Here is a 23,002-nt window from a genome sequence, read left to right on the forward strand (position 1 = left end):
ACAGACAGACTGGAAAGGGTCCAAAGCAGGGCCACAAAGGTGAACAAAGGTCTGGAAAACCTGCCCAATAAGGAAAGACTGAAGGAGCTAGGTCTTTTCTCCCTGGAGAAAAGAAGGCTCAGGGGGAACTCATTACATTATTCAAGTACCTAAAGGACATCTACAAAGAATATGGAGTCTCTCTTCACAAGAAGCCACATGGAGAAAAGAAGCTGCACCAGGAGAGGTTTTCATCTTGACCAAGAAAGAAATATTTTTTTAGCATGAGGACGACCATGCACTGTAACAAGATGCCCAGACATGTGGTGAGTCCCCAACACTGGAGATTTTCAAGATGTGACTGGACAGCATGCTAGATAATCTCATCTAGGCTCCCTTTCCTATGAAATGATGGACCACATGATCTTTTGATGTGCCTTCTGACTTGAGCTATTCTATGATGATTCTAGTGTATCTACTGAGAATCCAAAAAGAACTTTCTCAGAACCCATCTTAAATAAGGCTTAAAATATGTCTTGAATGGCACTTGCTGAGATCAGTGAATTACTGTTTGGAACAAAAGGTTTTACAGTTTTTTCCCTGAAAAAAATATGAAGCCTATTGTTCACATAGGTTTAATTTCAGACATCCAAATTTAATGTGAAGCAAGAGTAGATTTTAGATATTATTAGGAAGGGATCAATCTCTGTCTCACTTTTTAACAAGAAGTGATGAGCTAGTGATTCCCTATACACTTCTAAATGCATATGGGTAGTAGTATGGGCAGTAGTGGTGTCTGATACTTTTCTGTAGGTGGAATTCTCAACAGGAAGATAGGCAGGTTCCTTACACTTCCTTTTCCGGTGTGGTATTGTACAGGGTTTGGTGATAGTCTGCATGGACTGTATGTGCAGTCCATTCTTAGTGCAAGAGGGAAATAGGACTTAGGAAAATTTCACTGGTGTTAAAATGTTCTGGTGGGCTCCCCTAGCCCCAAGGGAAGAGCTGCCTGTTAACGGAGACTGCTGTATGCAGATCCTTGACATACCAGCAAAACTGCAGCTCTAGCTGAAGGAAGGGAAGACAGTATTTGGTGTGGAAGTTTTGGATGAACCTGTCTAAATCTCTTCTTTAACAGAGCTCACAACAGCACTCTGTTCCTTGCAGAAACTGCTTTCCCAGATCAGATATGCAGCAACAACTGGGAAAGAAGCCAGGGCATAAGTCTCCTGCAGTGCTCTTGGATTAGAGTGAGTAGGAAATTTTATGAGTTAAGTATGTCCGTAAGTGCACTGAGACAAAAAGTTTAAATCCTGGCAGACTTTGGTTTTGGTAGTGATGCTTAAAAATGCTCTAGCTCTGACAGTGGTGTACTTTTACCTGCAAAGTAAAACATGAGTGAGAACACAGGTGTTTTTCAAGTACCTAATAAACATCATTAGCAAAAAAATGTATTCTAATTTTTATGGTGAACAAGTGTTTAAAACAGTTGTGTTGTGTTTTTCTTTTTTTTTTTTTCACTGACATATCTGCATATGCAGTCTTTCCTCTTCAGCACAAACTTGTGACATTTGTCATAGTATCATAACTTAAAGTCTTGAGGGGCCATTAGCAAATTTCATTTTGTCCTGTGTATTTTTCATATATAATTAATTGCAGAAGAACATCCTGCCAAGCATTACTTGTCCTGTGTAGAAGAACATAAGGCACAGTTCACAAGGTAAGGCGCAATGGATTGATTTTGGATTGTGCACATTAGCATTGGCGTAGAGGCAAAATGACCAAATTACCATCTAATGCAACTAATACTTTTGGACTTCACCAAGGCTGTACTGTATAAAGCAGACATGTTGTCACCTAAATCATGAATAAGAAAACTCCTTAACACCAAGGTAGCATTAAGAAACAGGCATTCCTTTATTGCAGTGCTGGATGTGTGGGGGATCATTCCACCTAACGTGCATGTCGTGTTACATTTAGGCAAGATTATATAGACCATACATATGTTTATGCATCACATTTTTTGGAAAAGTTGTACATATTTATTCATTTCCTAAGAAAAGGAGGTACTATGTTAACTAAGCATCACACAGGCTCCTTACAGGTATCTTAGAAAACTTCTGGGGTCTCAAACAATATACAGCCCTCTAGTTACAGCTGACCAAGAACTGAACCTCAGTTACCTTTCCCTGTATGGGCTTGTCTTGACCACAGTTCAACTTATTTCGGCAATTTGGGTTTCAGATTCAGATTCACAAGAAAACCTTTTAAGTTCTTTCTTGAAACTATTGATTAACCTTCCTTTAACTATATAATGTTGCACAACTACTGTTTGATGGTAATTATCCATAGTGATTATACTGAAACAAACAGTACATGGTGACGTCAGCTTATTCTAGAATAATTTGAGAGTCTCTAACATACTGCTGCATTCTGTTATCAAGAAACAGCCTTATACATTTAAATCTATCTGGCTTTCAGTTGTAATAGAGAGATATTTTACAAAAAAACAAACTACCTCTCTAAATCATCTATGCCATTATTCAGTTCTAATTTTTTCAACAAAAATGCAGAAAACGTGATTTCTTTACCATTATAGACTACACACACGTCCACTGGATTCAGGGTTTCAAGCATGAAGCAACTATGCACTATGATTTATAAGGCTGGGTCCTATGACAACAGTAATAAAATGTTTGTGTTAACAAAAGCTTGAAAATTAACTATATATCTCAATCACAGATTCAAGAGGGGATAAGTGGACTTTAACCTCCTTATGCCTTTTGTAATGCCAAGTATTCCTCCATCCTGCCTTTTCCATCCCTAGATATTACTAAAGGATATATATGAATGATTAGTTTTCTAGCATTTCTGCTTAAGTATATATGTCATTTTAAGGCTTGCTTAGAGACACAGGAGCTCCTAATAATTTTACTAAAATTTATCATCAGAAAATAAGCAGCTCCTCTAGCAATTTGCTGGAATCAGTCCCCAGCACCCAAGGCACATTTTTCTTAAGAGTACACACACGTCCCTCTTTACTGAGATTTAATACCTCTTCTGGAGTCACAATTTCTAGATTCACTGGGGATTCAACAATTTTAGTTTCATTTTGGCCCCATAGTACAAAACTGTCTCAACAGTATAGAAAAGATGTATTATTCAGGGGTTAAGGGCAGGCATCTTGCTACAAAGTTAAAACAACAGGTCAGGCTTTTTGCTGTGTAAGCAAAAACAATACAGAGAAAATACAAACCAGAACCCTAGTGTAGGATCCCCACTGCTTACATTTCTAGTGCTGCTTACCTTGTATCTGTGTGTATCTCAGACATTGCATTTCTTCATGCACTTTACATCTGCTGAAGACTTCCCTCAGCACTCACTGAATACTACTGATTTTTAAAGTAGTTCCAGCAGGAAGGGTTGGTAATGCATCCTTTGGGATCTGGATCTCTTCCCCCACCTCTTTGTCTATAGCAGGGGTCCTCACACTTTTTAAACAGGGGGCCGGTGCGCGGATGAAGTGGCAGGCAGTCATCTGCGGCTGCTTGGTTTCCCCCCCCCTCAACCACCGGCAGGGGAGGGGCGGGGGGTTCTGTAAATTCCGGGGGCCGGATTGAGGATCCTGGGGGCCGTATCCGGCCCGTGGGCCGTAGTTTGAGGACCCTGGTCTATAGCATACAGGAGCTTTGAGGTCCAATGGCCTCATTTTCAAGACTATAATCATATAGGAACATCTGTAGCATCAGTGCCGTTTCCTCTCTCATTCTTCTCCAGTTGCTTTTCCTTCACTAGCTAGCAGAAGTACAGATAGCTTTGTCAGAGCCTGAATTACTTAGAAAAAAAATGGACTATCATCTATGATATTCAAACTCCTTTTTACCTACTCCCACTCCAGGCAGAATATTTAGCACAAACCACAGGCCTTGCAGATCTACCAATACCAAAGAAGAAAAATAAACCAAATTAACTGTTGTTTATCTCTTACACATGCTCATGATACTTCTTACATTGTTAACTTTCTGAAGCCATGATCTATTATCAAGGCACGTAACAGATTTTGTGATGAAGTAGTTCATCCAGTCCGCTTCTCCACAAGGCAGTACTGTTTTAAGGGTCCTGACGTTGTAGTATAACACATAGAAGGCAGCATCACAAGCCTCTAGAATACTGCTTTTTGGAGATAACATTATTTGCTTATTTATTAATTTGTTTTTCTAGCTTAAGTTTTAGCACAATAGAGATCTCTCTATCTCTAACTATACCGCTCTTGTTTGCATTCTTAATTACTAGCACAATAGAGCAGGGAATTCACCCTGAAGTCTACTAATAGCCTTGTGGCAATAAACAATTAGGAAATAAACTTAGGAAAGCACTCCTTACAACTTCCTTTTAGATACATTTGCTCTTTCTGCTTTATGGTGGTGGGAATGATAACATCTGCAAGTGGGAGATTTTTTTCTGTATACTCTTTCCAACAGATATGTACACACAGAGCCTTAGAAAACTGGAGAATGGATTGAATAATTTTTCATTCAGCTATCTAGTATGTCCAGGCACCAGATCTTTGTTCTCTTGATGGTAAACTAATTTTATTAAAAAATGTTGAAGATGGCATTGATTGTAACTGGATCTGTGACTATAACATTATAATGGACTTTTAAAAATGGTTTCTATCTACAGTTCATGCTTAACAAGTATAATTTTTAACTGTAATTTATAGTAACAGCTAAGCCTAAAAAACTCTTAGAAACACACCATCAATTAAGATGAAAAATAATTGTCTTTCATTTAAAAGTTGTTAAACTTCCAAGTGGTTACCTTTAAACTAGTCCAGACTTACATAGATAGCATTAATATTCATACTCATAACTTTACATATTCATTAATTTTCTTTAATTTTCTATTCTAAGCATTAGTATTTGAACTTTAAAATGCCAGGACTGTTCATTAGAATTAATTCTCTAATAACATCTACCACAAGGTCAAAGTTATAAGCTGTTTTTGTGTCATTTATCCTGAACACCTAAAGAACTTTCTTGAAAAACAAAAGGAATCATAGTATTGCTTATAATAAGTTAGTAACAAATGCTCTGCAGAGCAGTCAACACTGATGTTCAAAAATAGCTTAAAAAAGGAAGTCACAGAAAATTGATAGCAAAGGAGTAAAAGCAAATGAGGAAAAGTGTACTATTTCACTCTAAGACCACAATGTACCTACAATTTCATTATAATATTCAGTTATTGTTCCTCTGATCTCAAATAGGATTCAACAGACAGAGAAGGCAGAAAAAGTCATTGATAGGAGCAGGAAGGATACAGAATTATTTCCATTCAAGGGCCAATTAATACATAAGGTATCTTCAGCCTGGAAAAGAAACAACTGACTGGAAGGCTGATAAAAGTCTTTTAATTGTGAGAGGCCTGGAGAGGCTGGTTGAGGAAGGTTTGTTTATTATTTGAAATACAGGAATATGAATGAGACTCAGGATATTGGCTTAGAACAAGTAAGAGGAGGCATTTCCTTACACAGTGGTGCTCAGATATCTGCTTTCCATAGGGAATAGCACAGCTTTCTGTAAAACGGTTTGGAAACAAAAATTCTGCATGGGTTCAAAAGGTTATTGAAGGAAATCACATTGAAAAATACATTTGGCTTCTGCTGTTCCTGAGCCATAGAAAGCTGTCCTAAGGCTGGAAGAGTGTACAGGTATGGAAATAATTGGAAGCCTGCCTTGGTCTTACGCTCCTCCTCAGGTGTCACTGCTAATCTATGTCAGAAATCGGTCACGGACCTAGATCGTTTAGTCTGAATTGGTAAAAAATATTTTTATATTCTTATGTAATGTGTAAACAGAACATGTAGCCAATATTCTAATATTTGTTTGCTAAATCTGTGGTTTAAAGCTAAGGTCATTATATATAACATTTTTCTCCTTCCTTCAAGTGGCTAAGAACTATATAGAAACAATAAACTTATTTAACATATTAGATCTTACCTTTTCAGGTCCTGTTTTTTCAGTGTGTACTGTAAGACATGCTTTCCCCACCTCTTCTTTTGTCTCTATAATTTGCATTGATTTGTCAGTGGCACATAAACTGCATGGTAATGTTATATTAAAATGTTAAATGTTCCACTTTTTGACATTTTTTCAATGAAATTGTATTCTTTTATTCTGTGGAGATGAGTAAAAATAAATAACTGAATATCCATTTTCCTAGGAAAATCTGATTTGTTGTATTTTCTTCACATTTATAGTTTTGCTAGTAGTAGTTCACACCCAGATGGTCAGAAAGAAAATCCAAAAATAATCTGTCTCTGAACATGCTTAGATTACTATTGGTCAAAACATTTATGAGGCCTGATCCAGAGAAAAAAAAAGAAAAACCAAAACCGAACCCCCATATACATTCATGCTTAGCTTTGCTTATGTCTGTAATCTATAGTACACACACAAGAGAGAGAAACAGGGATTTAAGCCTTTACAGAATCAGAATTATAGTGCATCCTACTCCATAAACATTTTTAAATAGCTAAGAAAAATAAAAAAATAAAATAATTACAGGAAAGGAAATAGAATTCCATTCATATATATATGAATGTTCTAAGAAATGAATATGAAAAAAAAAGGAAAATTAGTGCAGTTTAAAACATCGTTCTACAAAATCATTCAATTTCCAGTTGCTGTTGCTCCTTATCTGAATGCAGAAATGCCAATGTTACAAAGGAGCAAAATATTTGATAAAAAGGTCAGACAGAAATGGGAATAACTAAGAGTATCTCTTCAGGCTGTTGTGCAACAAATAGTGCTGTTGAATCTATGTGATCCTGACAGAACATATTTGAATCTTTTCAGTGGGTGAGTTGCAGTCACTGTGAATTAGTAAAACAGTGAGACTGTGACTGGGTGCTGGATAAGGCACTGGCATGACCCCTCAGCCCAGTATCCTAGCCAGCGCTGTTCCCTTCCATAAATAGCAGAGTGTCATCCTTGTTTCTATGCAGGAATATTTCTTCAGCCTCTCTGTTCCACAGTTTAAACTATTCTCATTAGAAAGCTTTTACTGGACATACACTCTTTTGCCTTTTGTCAGGGCAACACGTCTTTTGTTTCCCACGTGGTCAGTTAGAATTAGCATTTCTTTTTGCTTGATCATGGTCATCCAAGGAGGACCTCCCACACATCCTTTACAAACAGAATGGGGGAAGAAATTTTTTCTCTGGCAATGCCTTGTGATATAGCAGGGATTGAAGGATTGACTCACCCTGGGTCAGTCCTGCCAACTTACTGGCAAAACATGCAAGACTAATAGTGTATCCAGAAATTAACACTGCACAAAACATGAATAAATAAACAAATAAAGAAGCTCATCAGAAAGACTTACTGGGCAGGCAGCTTTCTGTTCTTCATCTTGAACCTGGGAAAACTGATCCTCTCTAATCAGCAAATATATGTATTATTCATTACTTAGCACAAATATACCACCATATCTCATAAACTGCCATCGGTATTAAATAAATCTATAGAAAATAACTAGATCAATTTACTGGATCTAAGCATTTTGCAAAAAGTTAAAATTATAATGACAATATTCTTAAACTCCATGGCATGATTTTATTTTTTTTTTAAAGCCAGCAGCCGATAAAAATATCCTTCATGTTGTCTGTAATTAATTCAGTTACAATCACTTCATGGATTTTTTTCTACCTTTATTGGAAGCAAATTGGTAATTTTCAACACAAATCATATAAATAATGAAAAGTTCAGGGATGCAATATGCTTCGGTGTCAAAAATGGCAATAGTTGCCCCTGTTTAGACAGCTGATTAACTGCAAATTTCTTAATATCTGTAGCACTTGGACTTTTCACTGCACAGTTAACTTAGCTCTGAACACATGCATATTTAGTTGTTTACCTTTTTGCAGTGTGAATCTGTTAAGCATGGGAAATTGTGTTATGTGTGCTCTTTAATGCAAATACTGCCCAAAGCTACATATAAAACTAAAAAGGACATCTCAGTGACTATCACTTTCCATTATATCTTCCAAGCTTCCTATTCCATGTTGTTCTAACTGAAATCCCCAGTTAAATTCTTAGGGAAATTCCGCCACCATTTTATTACTTTGGGAATGGTATTAATAGAATAGAATGGGGAGAGGAAGAAATACAACTTGGAACTTCAAAATTGAATGTAGATTCAAGTTCATTCAGCTTCAGCTTTGCCCCCCACTCCAAATGCAATATGTTATTTATACTTCCTTTTTTTCCTGAAGTATCAAGACATTTTTGACTACATGATATGAAAGCCTAAGGAAGGTGTTCAACATTAATGCATATAAATCTATTTGACAATACTCAGTAGGATGATAGTTACTGAACCTTTTTGTTTTGTTTTGTTAAAGTGTTTACTTGATTTTTTTAGAAGTTATCCACATATATACCAGAAAGAGTATGCAAAAAACAAAATACTCCAATTCAGACTTTTAAGACCTCTATATATGGTTAGTCAATCCATCCTACGTGTCATATTCTCATCAGGAAATTCTACCTTTAAAATATTCTAAAATTTTAGCAGGCATAAATATCACAGTAGAGCAGTTTTCATACTCATCAGTTCCATAAAGGTATGTTCCTGTTTTCTGCATAAGAGGACTCATTCCATTGCAACGTTTTCTTGTGGTTATAATTGTGGGGTTTGTTTGTTTTTTGGTTTTTAATCAAGAACAAAATCAATCCATCAATGAATTTGCCTGTTTAAATCACAAAAGTTGGCAGGGTTTAAAACATTGTGGTGAAGAAATGTACTAAAAACACATTAAATGAATGGAGAGAGCAGGAAAGCTGTGGGCCTTTATAAAAGCACCTTTATAAACTTTGTTGTTACCTGTATGTATTCTAATTGTTCCTTGACTGATCCTCATATTTCTAATTCAGTATCATTGTTTGCAATACAGCTCTGTGTATTTACTATTCTACAGGTGAAAAGGTACTTTTTAACATCTTCTCTGCATTGTTTTTCTTTCATTTCCACTTAGGCTTACTGAACTTGTCATATGCAATCATCTGGAAATAGTTTCTTTTACTATTATTAACGACCCCATTTAACAATGTGAACACTTTAATATGTTTTTACTCATTTTGAATAATCTTTTCCTTTTTTTTTTGAGTGAACAGAAAATTACTTCTAACATCTCTGCAATCACCATTTTCGACAGGGCAATGTTACCTGTGGAATTTTTATCTATACAAATGCTACACTATAGCTTTTTGTGAAATATATGAAAGTATAAAAATGTTGCGATGACAAACCACTCTAGTTGATTATAGATATAATCATTATGTTTTCAGATATTAAAGCACTCATCATTAACAGGAAGTCAATGAAACAAAGTTTTTTTTCTGATTAGTTGGAATTATTTTCCCCGTATAGTTATTATTTTAATTAATGATTCAACTAATAATAGATCTCAAATGTTGACATAAATAACTAATGATAAAAGCTGTTCTTTAAATAGTGAGAAAGACTTAAAACATTTTAAATGTTTCCTTTTTCTGTTTATGATTAGAAGGCACTCAAAACTATTTGGATGTAAAGGACAAGATTATTGCACAAATAGACTTCTGCTTATAAATATTAAGAGAAGGAAAGGCAAAGCCACAGGAGATTTGAAGCAAAAATATAGAGTAATTGAAGCTGAGTTGCTCCAATTGTTCTTCTTTTCCTGAAGAATGATAACTATGAAATAAAGAGATGAACTATTAACAAAACAGCGAGAACAACTTAGCTGTCTTCAGTGTGTTACTGTGGGTGAGGAGAATCTGGAGGGAGAATGAAATTACTATTATTATCAACAAAGTAAGATTAAAAGGGTACATGGTAATTCATGTGGATAGTGACATCTCAAAATGAAATAGGTAAATTTGTAACTACTAATATGAGAGGAGTGAAAAACCATGATTCTTCTGGAAATTGTTCTATTAAATTGTATTTTAAGTTATGCTTCTCTCTGCAGTCCAGCATGGTGGAAGGATATAGCTTAACACAAGTACTAAAAATAAAAGCAAGCCATATTTATGTCAGACTGTCCAAAACTACTGAGAACATTTTCAATTAAAAATTAAGGGTTACTTTCTTGACACACTATACTCCATGTTGTGTGAAGCACCAGTTTACTCTGCACGTTTTGCAAGATTACCATAATGAACGTTCAATGTGAAATAATGTTAAAAGCCACTAGAACTAGGAACACAGGTGCAATTCCTGTATTCTGTTTTTAATCATGATGAATGTCAAATTAAAATGCAAATTAGGACTAATTAAGAAAAAATCTAATTACTTTCAAAATATGAAAGAAAGTCGCAAATCCTTTAGTGTTGGCTCTAAACAACATATTGAAAAGGAAGGGGAAGGGGAAGGGGAAGGGGAAGGGGAAGGGGAAGGGACATTTAATAAAACTTGCAGACCATGTAATTTCTGTGTTGCATAGTTCATCTGATATCTACGTAGTAAATAGTTTTTCAAGGATCAGATTCCAATGCTCTTTAAAAGGAGTCTTCAGAGGTTATTTTAGGAGGTTATTTAGGAGGGAAAATCTAGTTTTAATGATTCAATCTCTCTCACGCTTTAGCATATGCTAGCTTCAGGGTTTCATACTTAATGGTTATTGCCTGCATAGCCTCATTTGACAAGCAGCACTGAAATGTTCAATGGGAAACTTTCACAAATAATAGCTCAAATAATTAGAAATTTTTAGCTTTTCCAGCAATAATAAATTGGATATGTTGTCTTACTTTGCATCATCTAATTGGATTTTTATTGAGGTTGTTTTAATATTGAACATCAAGAAAAATAAGATCTAATATATATTCAATTGAAATTTAAGAATTCTTTCTCAAAATCAATAACATCCTTATTTTATTCCATATCTATTGACTGGCTACTTCACATTGTTTATTTATTCAGTCTCTAGAAAGATTTTGAGTCTGAGTATCCCTTCAAACAAGAAACCTTACTGTTTGTGTAATTATGACATGCTGTTGATAGAAAGTATTTATTGCTTTTATTAAATGTTCTTGTTAAAAGAAAAACAATGAAGCAAAGGTGGAGGGAAAAAGAAAATCTTGAAAAAAGTAGGAGGAAAACAGTGCAAAATATTGTGGAAAGGTATTATCACAGCAGTTTAGACTGCAGAATTAGTTGCAGAGTTAAATCCTTGGCAATGAATTATGTTAGAAGGCAGAAAGAGACTAGTCTATGCACAATATTATGCCATGGGTAGGTTTTTATAGTTTTTTCAAAGAACACTGTTGGTCAGAGTTGATTTACTTGCCAGATACGCGTTTTGATGTTAAATATTAGGTAGAGTATACCTTTATTTCTTCCATGGTGTGGAATACTCAAGTAAAAATAATCCCCACCCCACCCTACCCCCCACCCCCCCCACCCCCTGTTTCCAGTTATTCCATCTACAAACACAAAAAAGAAGAAACTGAAGCCTCCTTAAACTCAATAACAAAATACTTAATCAAACAAAAATTGGATTCATCTCACCTACTTTAGCTAAAATTTGGCAGCCTAGATTATAACATTTTTATTTTGTTTAATTTTTTCATTTGTGTTTTCTTGTTTGTACATTTTAGTGGCCAGGCTTGCAACACTTCCCTGAGGTAAATGTACAGCTATGTTATTCATAGGTGGCTGAGTGCTGGTATATGTAAAAGCAGATGAAGGAGAAGATGGAGATGTCTCAAATCAGGTTGTTTTTTTAAAAAATATAATTACTTGTGGAATCATAGCCTGGCTTTGTGGAAATATGCCATCACATTGTGAGTTAAGTTATACCTTGGAGTAATTTAAATGGATTGCAAATATACTACATCTGGATTGCAAATATACTACATCTGGAGTAATTCCTGCTCAGCATGAACAAAACTGAAGGCAACAGGCAACAGCTCTTCTACACTGTTGATTTTTCCTAATGTTACTGTATTTTTAGGACATTATAGTTGTACCACATATATCAGTACTACTACTAACCTAAACAAAGCTTAGCAAATTGACGTAGCTTCAAGTAAATAATATTCACTTAATTGAACGTTAATAATATTCCAGTATTCTTATTTTTAAGCTTCTTGCATTATATTTCCCTGGAAAGATCGTGTTCTTTTATGCTGTACATGTGTACAGCGTGCACTGAGCCACTGACTTAAACATTTAGAAAACATAATCTGTAATTATCACTGAAGAGAAGAACTCTTAAACCAATTAGGCATAAAGTGCAACTCTAATCTAAGTCAAAGGTAATGGAATGAGAATTTGATACTTCATGTGATTAAAAGTCATGTTTCATTTAAAGTGCCTGAAATACAGGGAATATTTTAATTTCAATATCTATGCAAAATTTACAGTGCAATGAATTACTTTTTTTTTTTTTTTTTTTTTTTTTAAATAATAGTTACATAGTAATTAACAGGACATTTTAGTATCTCCTCTAACAGAAATGTTATAGCAACAGTTTGGTAAAAGAAGTATTATATTATACTGGGAAGTTGAAGAGGACTCCAAAAGTGAAAAATGTTAAAAGCTGGGAAGGAATATGTAAGCCTGCTCAACTGAAAAATGATGTTGTCTTTACTGTGCATCTGTGAAGATAATTCTAATTTGGGTTCTAACCAAGTAGTCTTTGCCATTTCCAGATGTTTGCCAGTTGTCTTTCATGGGATTTATGACTGATTACCTGTTTATCACACATGCTGAACTAATATGTAGACTGTGCCATGAACAGTAACTGTAATATTTTATATGTGACAGTATTGTACCAAGGAGAGAACATAAAATCTATAAAGACTTGTCAGAATCACTTGTTTGAATGGATCAATACAACAACAAATGAATTGCTTTGGACAACAGGATGTTGAACTACTTGCAATATATTCTTTGAAGATTGCTGATCTTGATGGCATAAAATATGGCTGGTTTGTATTAGCATATTTTAAGAGTGTACAGCTCTTAGACATGGGCCTCTGAAGATTCCTCAGCATCTGTAACAGAATATTAGTTGCACACTCACCATATTCTGTACCAAATAAAAAATGTGTAATGGAAGAGGAGAATTATATTTTAACAGGCTTTGGCATAAACAAATTGGAAACACTTGTGCCATGGAGAAGCTCAAGTTGCACAATCACAATCAGTTTGGATTCAGGCACCGAGAGACATTGTATCTCAGTCTCGCACTTCTGTAGTACAGATATCTACCCATGAGGCAGTCAAGCCTCTTCATAGTTGATGGTGGATATAGGCATTTTTTAGTTTCAGTGTATGTTATGCATTTTAGATATATAACTTACAAAAAGATAAGTGTTTAATCCTGTCCATTGACTACAAGAAGACCCTATATATATGTAAGTGCATATATAGAAAGATGAGTCAGATAAACATCAAGCAGATATTTTTTTAAGCTGACTTCTGTGTGTTAGGTTGTTCCCTAAGAACTCAGAAGCACTCCCTGCTCCTCCAATAACTTATACAACACCTAGGTCTGCTGCAGTCCTCAGCTCCAGTGCCATATAATAGATGGTAGCAGGAATAAGTGAAGCAGTCATCCCGAGTGGAAAAACAAAATAGTGCAAAGACCATCAGCAACTTATTAAAAAAAATTTTTGGCTCAAATAAAGCCTAAATATAAGTCATATCTTAGGGTGTCAGGAGCACCACCATAAAACTGAAGAACAGCTAGAGCCAGATGCTATATACTGCATGGACTCATCCAGTTTACTGCACAGAGGGCTAATATGAGCAATGTTGGCATGAGTAAGACCTTAATATTTCATCTATGGAAAATTAATTACTTTTGTGGGGTTTTGTATTGAGTAGCAGAGACTCACACACACATATTTTCTAGGGTGCAGCTGACATTACTGTGATGAATTTTTCCCTGTGCATGAAAAAGAAAATCCAAAAAATCCATGAGTGAATGAACCTGAAACAGGAAAGAATCCAGTAATCAACATGCAAAGCTTTATTTCATACAAAAAATTAAAAAAATAAAAAAAAGGGGGTGTGTGTGAGAATAACACAGATAGTTTTTTTACACACAGGATGAAAAAAATAACAGACTATTTGGCAGATGTAAGAACTATTTTAGGTGGCATAATATTTCAATAGCATGGAAAACATATAGAGTGCAAAAAATACGGACACAGTAATAGCTAGTTACTTAAAGGGTTTTTTAAGGGACTGTGGACAAAAACTCAGAATAAAATGAATTATTATGTGACAAAGCTACTGGAGGTTGCCACAACCAGACATCTTCAGGACCCAAGTGAGTTCTCCTGTCGCAGTCTGGTGGAAGGGGCTGCTAGCTCCCCATCCCTTTATGCAGGCAGTAGACAGAGAGCTTATCCCCATGGGCTGGTCACTGTCCTTGGATGCCCCAAGGAGTTACCAACTCAGTGTCCTCAGGTCACTGGGCAAGTCACTGGAGTTCATCCACCTGTTATTGTCTCTCTGATCCTGACTAGGGCTTTGCTTAATGTGATTAAACTTCTACCTGATAACCTGACAAAGGCTATGGAACATTTATTCAACATGTTAGACAAAACTGTGCAAACCAAGGTGGGGACAAAATCAGTCGGGTTGATAATAAACTGTTAACAAGGGCTACTCAAGAAGACAACAGAGCTGATCACCATGACATTTGCTGCTGCAGGGAAGGAGAGGGGGAGGAAGACAACAGGCAGGAGGAAAAGGATGAAGATGTATAAAATACATACACAAACTGAAAATACACTAAAAATGGAACATCTTTAATAATGTGTGGTAGGACCATCTTGAGTTATAGAACATATTAAGACATTTATGTTCTAGAAGACACTAAAGAACACCATCCATTCTTGAGTCACTTTGCTGTCCTTTGCTTTCTCATCTTATCTTTACTTTTTCCTCTGTTGCTCAGGAAGTCCACAGAAGAACTCTTAAATCTTAATTATTTTGACTACTTTCACATTTGCTGTCATCTTTATCCATTCAGTTGAAAAATCTAACAATTTGTGCAAAATGAAGGATGTACTATGGACTATTTTATTACTTCTGTCATAAGTCTTTTCAATTCACTATTGTAATTTTTGGGTTTTGATTGTCCATGCTTCTTTTCTCTCTAGCCATCTTGGTGTATTTTGTGGTGTTGTTTTTTTAATAACAACCTCCATTCACACAGCCTTTTCCTGCTTTGGACATAACTTTTAAATCAAGTGGGTATTTTTTTCTCCCTCTTTTTTTCTCGCTATTTGTAGAACATCTTAACTATACATTCGCTTCAAAATTTTCCAAATATTATCCTTCACTCAGCACCTACCCTCTCCATTTCCCAAAACTTCTTTCCTTTTACAAGGAAATTTTCACTTTCTTACTTTCTACTTCACTTTCTCTTTCTGTTAATTTCTCTTATGCATTTGTTCAATGTGAAAATGTTTTCAATTATTCCCAATTTCTCCAACTGATCATTTTCTTATTATTTTTATTTCATATTTGTATCTGTGTCTCTGGGGTTTGTCTTCATTATTTAGGGGTCTGCCATCCTATTAAGCAAAAAGAACATAAAAATTTTGACCTCACCAGAAAGTCTTATGATTTTTTTCCTGCATAATAGCTTTATCTTCTCTTTATCTGAGTCTTACCTTTGTTTTCTGTATTCTTTTGGACATGTAAAGGTATTTTCAATATTCCTTAAAGAGTATGTTTCCACAGGACTCACTAAAGATATTTCTCTGAGACAGAGGGGCTTCAATAACTCTGTAAGTCTGGAGACAGTTGTCAGGTGTGGGAATCTTCAGAAGAGAAAAACTTATGCAAGCCCTCTCCCACTTCCCAAATATGATTTAAACTTCTGACATTTTTTGTTTTCATACTTTCACAGTGAAATAGTGCATGGGCCCATTAAAAATGTGGTTTTGTAGATATGAATAAAAACTTATGTTTCTGAACTCAGAGATAGTGAGATACTTTTAAAATGCTCTAAGAAAGGAAAAGGGAGAATTATGGGAAAATGTAAAATGAAGAAGGAAAGAAGGGAATGGAAGGGAATGGAAGGGAAGGCAAGACAAGGCAAGGCAATGCAAGGCAAAAAAGGTGTAAGCTAAGTCTCTTGGCTCTCATGTATTACCCTCTTCAGAGTTGTCACTAATCAAGTTCTTCACCACATCATCATCACTTCTTTTATTTTCCTCCTGGCACACTAATTATCATCTGTTACAAATGTAAATCAAGATTATAGCACTGAAGTATACTTAACATGTTGCATATACATGAATTGCAGTACTTTATCAAGGACATTCACTCCTAAAAATAATCTGTATATAGCATTTCAAACCTGCTCTTGGCATTTTAAGAACACATATTCAATAAGTTCTGCAGAACCCAGTGAGGAAATGGAACAACTGGGGAAAAAATTAAGCCACTCTCACTCTTCTGTAATGAGGATATGGAGGATATTGTTGTCTTTATAGTTACAATCACAAAGCTTTCCATATCATGGATTAAAAAGAATTGTCTTAGCTCAATGTCTTTCAGGGGCTGTAAAATATATCCCTTGCCCACCACTGCAGAAGTTCTGCCATCTTGTCTACTGATTTCAAAGTTAGCAAGATCAGATTTCAAAAACAGGTATGTTTAGGTAGAGACCAGTCACTTATTTCACTGCTGAGAATGTTATTTAATTGTATCTTGAAAACACCTTTGAGAAGCATGATACAGTATGTTAAACTACTCTGTAAAACAGATTTTCTATATTTTTATGTTAGTGGTCCATGTTTTGTTTTCCATGGTGTTTTTTTCTTTAGTTGAACAGAGTAATTTATAATTATTTACTGAGACATCCTTCTTTCACAGTCCAAAATCTTTACAAAGTGTGTGCTCAAATGATGACAGCATCTCATCATTTTGACATACAGAGGATAATGCACTTAGGTGGATTAATTTCTGCTAAAAAAGAAAGACAGTCCTAAGATAGGGTTTTATTAGCATGATCTGTCCCAGATTTCCTGTCTGGCCTTGAACAAATCTCAGTGAACTCCATGGTCATGCCAGTTAAGGTGCAAAATCCACACAACTCGGTACGGTTCGGAAGAAGAAAAGCCTTGCCTTTTCTAAACCTAAGTTAATACCTTTTATCACAAATAAAGTTTTCATTTATCCCAAGTCCCTTCTTGCTTATACAGGCCAAACTCTGATTTTTTTCACACCATCTAGCCAATCACTCACACTGGCTTATGTGAAGTCTTCATTAGGTTGTTCATACCCATAGTGCAGACGTGACTGGTGTCTCTGATCAAAATTTGGAGGAATATAAAACTTTCCATAGTACTGACTAATCCACTGGGTGGTGGATTTACTGCTTGGGTAGGAATTTATGAAATAGGGGTGACCCTAAGTAGTATTGTCCTGATTTTTTGTCTGAGCTCCCCACTATGCAAATTTTCAGGATGCCACACAGCTCTCTCCTCACTAAGTAAAGGCTCACTCACAAATCAAGGAACCTGAGAATCTGGCCTTTCTTAGCAGGGTGGTTTCAAAGTCACAGGACTGACTGACAGAACACTGTAATTGGATAGTTGGAGGCAAATTCAGATCAGAGGGATGTCCCAGTTCCCCCGCTGAGGTGCCTATATACAAGAAAGTTTTTTTTCTGCATAACCTGAAAAGTGAGACAAAGTGGAGGCTTTTAGGTGCCTTTTCCCAGGACTACTTATTCATTTTACCCATGTGCTTTATGAAATGAAATGCACAAACAGCCTACAGAGCAGGATGTAAGAAGTGGTGTGCTCTTTGAGGAGATATTTTATCCTTGAAAGGGAAAATTAAGAAAAAACTCCTTAACTTCCTTGTAAAATTCATCACTAGCAAACCTTGATTTCATTAAGACAGTTTCTTTTTTGAGGATAGGGTCATGGTTGCTGGCAGACTGTTCCTTAAGTACTCGCTGCATATAATGTGGGTGTGAGTCTTGAACAGAACAGTCAGCTCTATTAATTAAAATTCAGTACTGCAGATATGCTTAATTTAAAATCCCTTAGAAAATTATGCACAGTTGGTTCATGTCCACAGATTTCTAAGAACTTATTTGTTACACATCTGCTACAATTTTTGTTTCTATTTAGTGATTTCTTTTATAATAAACTCCAGCTTTTAAGGCAGTTTGGTAAAACTGTAAAATGTAAAAGGACTGTAGCCCTCATAAAAAGGCAGCAATAATAAAGAAAATTGCCATGAATGATCTTCTGTCACGTAGGTGATGAAAAGTAATTAAAACAGAGTGCTTCATTGCTTGCTAATATTATCCCAGAATCTCCACTGTGCACTCTGGAAAGTAAGCAGCTGACACTGATTAGATCGGTACCATTATACAATTAGTATTTTTACAATTTACATCTGATTTAAGTCATTAAGAAGTAAAAGCCATGGGGTGTGGAAGGGTCCTAGAGCAAACCTTGATATACTGTCCCACTAATGAACATCTAGTCCTGTAGAGGTTTTCTTTTTGGCACACTGACTGCCCAGATCCCTTCAACATCTGAGGCCCAGAGAGTCTTGTGGAAGGAACTTGCCATGTCTATGTTAACAGTCCTGAAAAAGCTTCAAGCTTCTAAGTCCTGATGGGTACCCAGTCTTTACTTTTTATCAGTGTGACAGTCAGGCATGCAGCAGCCCTGCTTCCCAGGTCTGGTGCATAGGAAGGGAGTCTCGATGGGCAGGCTACATCAACCTCGCGGCATCCTACAGTCAGGGTCCGGGAGCAGGTGAAGTGCCCCAGCAAGTTCAGAACTGTATCTGTAGTGGACTTCCCTGTTGGTTAGCAGCTTCCTTGCTCCCTGGCTTATTTTCTCATCAGAGCAGGATACGCTTCCAGGGAAGCTGTGAAAGGTCTTACTGAGAGAAATGCAAACTTTTGCATGTGATTTAAAGCTGGTCTAGCAAAATTACTGAAAGACTTAATTTACATAATGCAAGATAATAATTCTGCCTTTACAAAAGGTTTGTCTAGACATTTTAACAGGTCTTTCCTATCTCTTACATCGAGGATCCTGAGAAACAGGATTAAAATTGATAGCATTTTCTCCCTAAATTGTAAAAAAAGCTGAATTCTTCAGTGTTCTTTTCTAAAGACATACCTCCATAATTGTAAATACCAACATCTAGAGGGCATATTTTAAATTAAAATAGCATTTACTCCTTTTTTTTTTTTTTTTTTTTTTTTTTTTTTCCATAAGGGGACATACGCAATTTTCTGTGTATAGTAAGAATTTTGCAAATTTTCCTTCTGGAATATCCATGATAATCTACTCCATAGCATTATTAAGGGCACTACTGCTTAAAAAGACATTGCTTTTGTACTGCAATGTATGAAATACAGATTGCGTTTGAATCTGCAAATGTAATGTGATATTTAAAAAATACAGAAGAGCTTGGGTTTTCTTAATACACTTTATTTTACAAGTGATCACTGACATAACCACTCAGTTTTTACTGGCATGTGTCTTCTATCAAATAAATTACGATCAGCAAAACAGCTTTCATTATTCTGAGATGAATCCACACACACTGCATTTTTAGCTACTGAAGTATGTATCTTACTGACAAAGCATATGGAATGTAAGTCAGAATCTCTCTAGCTATGTGCTCATCAGAATTACAGCTTCATATGCTACTGCTTTTATAAAATGAGGGGGTTTATCTTACTCTGATTCATTTTTCCACTTGTTCAAATTAGATTGTATTAAGAAGAAATCTAATTCCCTCTCCTTAATTTGCCTTGCAAATGACATAACAAAGCATAAAGACTTACATCAGGTGAAGTTAATGGTCATTATTAATATTAATTTAAGCGATAACAGGAACATTGCACTATTTCTTAAGTATGTGATGTGCCTCTAGAGTGGCCATTTAGAAGGCAGAAAGCCAAAAGGTTAACCTTTTTAAAGGAAATGGATTATTAATACCTGACAAACTTTTGGCATTTCTCTCTTCGCTAATATACTACAAGCCGGAAAAATATACTGCTGAATAAATGTGTGAGACTTTATTCCAAATCTTGTATACTAAATGTGACTGACAAGAATGTGAGAATACAATGAAGATTCACAATCTTAGAAATACCACTGTTTTGGTTTTGCAAGATGAAACAAGTTTTCAAAATATGTCAGATAGCTTCACACTGCATAACTTAAAAGTGTAATGGGTTATGCAGCAGCTAAGAATTACTTATGGCATGCCACTTACTACCTTAGAATCACCCTTAACAAACCTATGGTAACTGGAAAACCAGTGACAAAAAAGAGCTAAGTTTTGAATTTATGTTAAAAAGATAAAAAAATGCTTCCTATCATTTTTAAAATATGGCATGAATTCAATATGAAAAGTTCCCAATTGAAATAATTTGAAACAGAATGTGGAATTTAAATTTAATTTTGTCTCTACACACCAAACCAAGGCTTAAAAAAAAATGTCTGCCATGTCTTTCCATTACAACAAAGAGCTCAGTAGGAGACAGGAAAAACAACAAGCTGACTTCCTTCTTATCCCTGATTCTCAGATTTTGTTGATATGTGTGGTTATGATATGGAAAATATTGCATCCCTCCTTGAATATATGACTGTATTCACTTTGCCTTTGATAAGAGAAAGTAAGTTGCTTTCTTTACTCTGTGCATTCTGCTTTGAAATAGGTATGGTATTGACCTCAAATGTATCTAAGTAGAAGGTTATTCTCAAAACACGTCGGAGGTTAAGTTGTTCTTCATGCTCACTGGAGAAGTTTTATTATGATTGTCATTTGTTTCAAAGACAATTTGGGATGTATATTGACGAAAACTTATTAACTCTTCGTGACCTTTTAAGGTCTTTGTGACAGCAGCTACTTGTAAGAGCCCATTTTTAAAGGCAGGATATTCACACCCTGCTAAGCACTAATTGAATGCTTGTTGACAGTCTGAACAAACACAGTGCCACATTTCCTTCCCACCATCAATGTCTTTATCCTAGACCAGAAGACTAGACATGAGTAATGTTGACTATGTAAAGTCACTAGCATAGTGCCTATAGTTTTTGCTTTTTTGCTACAAATGAATGGTATAGGGTAGTGGAAAATGTAGAATGTACCTTTCAGAGATACTGAAATTTACTTTACAAAGACAATTATTGAAGAATGCCATTTGCTCTTCACTGTTTTCCTGGAATTACATAATTGGTTTTGTGGGAGATTCATGACAGCTTAAGCATTCTTTGTGTAATAATCTTCTCTACGGACTCTTTGCCATACCTCAGTGAGAAATTCAAGCCTCTAACAGGACATTAGATACTGTCAGAAGAAGTCTAGTTCACACCTCTGATCCCCAAGTCCAACGCTGAAATGCTTAGAGTGCAACCTAGTGAATGGGGGTAATTTTTGCATTTGTGTGTGTGTGTCTGCAAGGTTGTTTGGTTTGGTTTATTTTTTGTGGGTTTGTTGGTTTGTTGGGGTTTTTTTTGAGGGGGTGGTGGTGGTGTTTTCTTTTGACTATTACGGTTCTCAGTGTACAAGAAGTTCTTTTTCTGTGTGAATAACAGTATTCACAGTGTTAAACAGTTATGTTTGAAATCTGCAAATTTATGTAAGAGTCCTTGTTACATGTCTACTACAAATTCATTACTACTAAAACATTTAATTTTTCATGAAAACCATGATAACATTAAGGTAAGAAAGTAAGATGTGCCCCTTATCACTACCAAACTAGAAGATAAGACATTGCTAATCTGGTCACTCTGTCAAATTTAATCCTGGTTATGGAAAACTGTTACGGAAGACCACATCATATTAAAGATGTTGTGGTTCTGAGCAGTATATGTGTAAGCCTACTTCCTGTCTATGCCTAGAGCATCTGTTAATAGGAATATTACCAATTCCAGCTGCCTAAAGGCAGATTGTAAGGAATGCAGTTGCAAAGCAAACTGGTGCATAAAATGTGCAGAATTTTCTATGCTGTATCAAATCATATTCCTTCAGTTTAATTTTAAATTCCTTTACCAATCACTATAGATAATGCAACAGTCCGAGAGCATGATTTTGTGCAGAATGCAAGGCAATGAATAGTACCTGAAGTAGAAATTTATTAACAATTTTAAATATTTTAGCTTTCTTTTTTTTCCTAAACATTTCCATCCTGTAGTCACGAATATTACATAAAAGGACTATTACAGTCAGAAAACTTTTGATTCATTTTTATGAAGATGACATTAAATTTGCCTGGGGATGGAATGAGTCAATACACTGGAGGTCATCCAGAGGCTGCCATCCAGAGGGACCTAGACAGGCTGGAGAAATGGGCTGGGAGAAATGCCATGAAGTTCAGCAAGGCAAAATGCAAAGTTCTGTCCCAAGTAAGGAAGACCGCCTGGCAGTGACACAGACTGGGCACTGACAGACTGGGGAGCAGCTCTGGCAAAAAGGCCCTGGGGGCCCTGGGGGAACAGTGAGCTGAACGTGAGCCAGCAGCATCAAAGACAGCCAGCAGCGTTAATGGAAGTACATGCAGTAGGTCCAGCAAAGTGATTATTCACGCCTTTACTCAGAGCTGATTACACCACAACAAATTACTATGTCCCGTACAGAAAAGATATTGATAAAACACCAGCATGGCCAGGACTGGACCATTTGCCTTATAAGATGAGTCTGAGGGACCAGGGCTTGTTCAGCCTGGAGAAGAGATGTCTGTGGGACTCCTGCCAAATGCATATCAGTGCCTATGGAGAAATCAGCAAACAAAGCCAGGCCCTTCATCATGCAGCATAGGGGGAGGATGAGAGGCAGTGGGCATAATTTGAACCAAGATTGGTTTAAAATTAGTTCAGATTGAGTGTAAGGAGAAACTTTTTCCCTGTGAGGTCAGTCGGTCAGCAAAGCAAGTTGTTCAGAGAGACAGCACTGTCTCTGGAGGCTTTCAAGACCCACCTGGATGCAGCACTGAGCAACCTGGTCTGACCTCAGTGCT

Source organism: Falco peregrinus, chromosome 4, assembly GCF_023634155.1.
Source record: "Falco peregrinus isolate bFalPer1 chromosome 4, bFalPer1.pri, whole genome shotgun sequence".
In the NCBI taxonomy this organism is placed as follows: domain Eukaryota; kingdom Metazoa; phylum Chordata; class Aves; order Falconiformes; family Falconidae; genus Falco; species Falco peregrinus.